This window comes from Rhinopithecus roxellana, chromosome 11 (genome assembly GCF_007565055.1).
Source record: "Rhinopithecus roxellana isolate Shanxi Qingling chromosome 11, ASM756505v1, whole genome shotgun sequence".
NCBI lineage: Eukaryota > Metazoa > Chordata > Mammalia > Primates > Cercopithecidae > Rhinopithecus > Rhinopithecus roxellana.
Window position 1 is genome coordinate 84562558 of NC_044559.1, and position 1531 is coordinate 84564088.

Genomic DNA, 1531 nt, shown 5'->3' on the forward strand with positions numbered 1-1531 from the left:
TTTAGCCTTATTTCTCTCTTACAATACCCTAAACACAGATAAAAGAAGACAAATAACACTTTTACCATCCCTTCTTGGACTCTTCTTATCCAAATGTTCAGATTTTAGGGTACCTTTCCTGTCTTCTTAGTTAATGTGGGCAGTAGTTTCACTAATTTTTCTGCCACTACATAACACAGGTTGCTGTTTTTCCAGCCTCCGAAGCAATTGTCTCACTACCTTTCCAGGCTCTACTAAATGGTCCCTTGCTGCTTTCTGGTCTGTCTGCTCCCCACTCCTAAAGCCAATGGCACATATTTTAGGTTTTGTTATAGGAGCACATCACCTCTTTGCACCAACTTCTGCATCCATTGTTTATTGCTGTGTACAAAACATCCCAAAATTACTGGCATAAAACAATAATTTGTTGTTGTTGTTGTTGTTGCTATTTTATAAGTGAAGAATTTGAAAGAGGCTCAGCAGGAATAGCTTAGCTCTGCTCCACAGTGTCCAAAGTGCCGGGTAGGACGGCTGAGAAGGTTAGGCCCCTCTCCTCCATTGCTGTCACCTTGGACAGTTCAGCTGGGGCTGGAGGATTCAACATGGACTTACTCACTGTCTTATATCTTGATAGTCATCCTTTGCTGTGTTTTCACATGGCAGAAGGAGCGAAGGATCTCTCCGATGTCTCTTTTATAACTGCACTAATCCCATTCATGAGGGCTCTACACTCGTGACTTAATCACTTCCCAGAGCCCCACCTCCTAATGCCGTCACACTGGGAGTCAGGATTTCAACATATGAAATTTGTGGGAGGAACATAAACATTCAGTCCATTGCAGTGGTGATGGTTACACAACTCTGAATATACTAGAACCCACTGAAATGTACACTTTAAAAGAGTAAGTTTTATGGCATATCAATTATATCTCAATAAATCTATTATAAAAATTAATTCTAACTTCTTTATAAAGCTGTCTTTGAATGTGGCTACTAGAAAACATGAAATTACATATGTGACCTACATGGTATTTCTTTTGGGGGTGAACTGTTCTAGATGATCAAAAGGCAAGCATTTTATGGAAGGGAGTGGTAGAATATTTCAATTCAGTGGTGAGAGTACAATTAGAAGGGAGAGCTGCTGTTTAAGAAGAATAATGTATTGGAAATGTTAACGATACTGCATGGATGAAACAAAAGATTGTGTTTAGAAGCAGATTTGTAGGAGATGACACTTATTTTGGGAACTGTTCTGAAGAAAGGAAGTATCTTGAAATCTACAGAACAAAAGCTTGACAGTGAGTATCAAATTTGTACGTGCTGCTTTTCTGTTTTACTGGATGTTACGGAAAATATTTCTATTTAGAAGACATTTCTTCAGTTAATTATTTTATATGATTGAGAGAACAGTAGCTAGAGTATATTGATAGGATTTCCTAATATTTTGGGGTCTCCAAAAACTTCAGAGTATACCCCAAAAATAAAATATTAAAAGGAAGCATTTGATGTAAAAGAGATCCTGCCATTAAAAAAAACCTTAGCATCTTCTTTG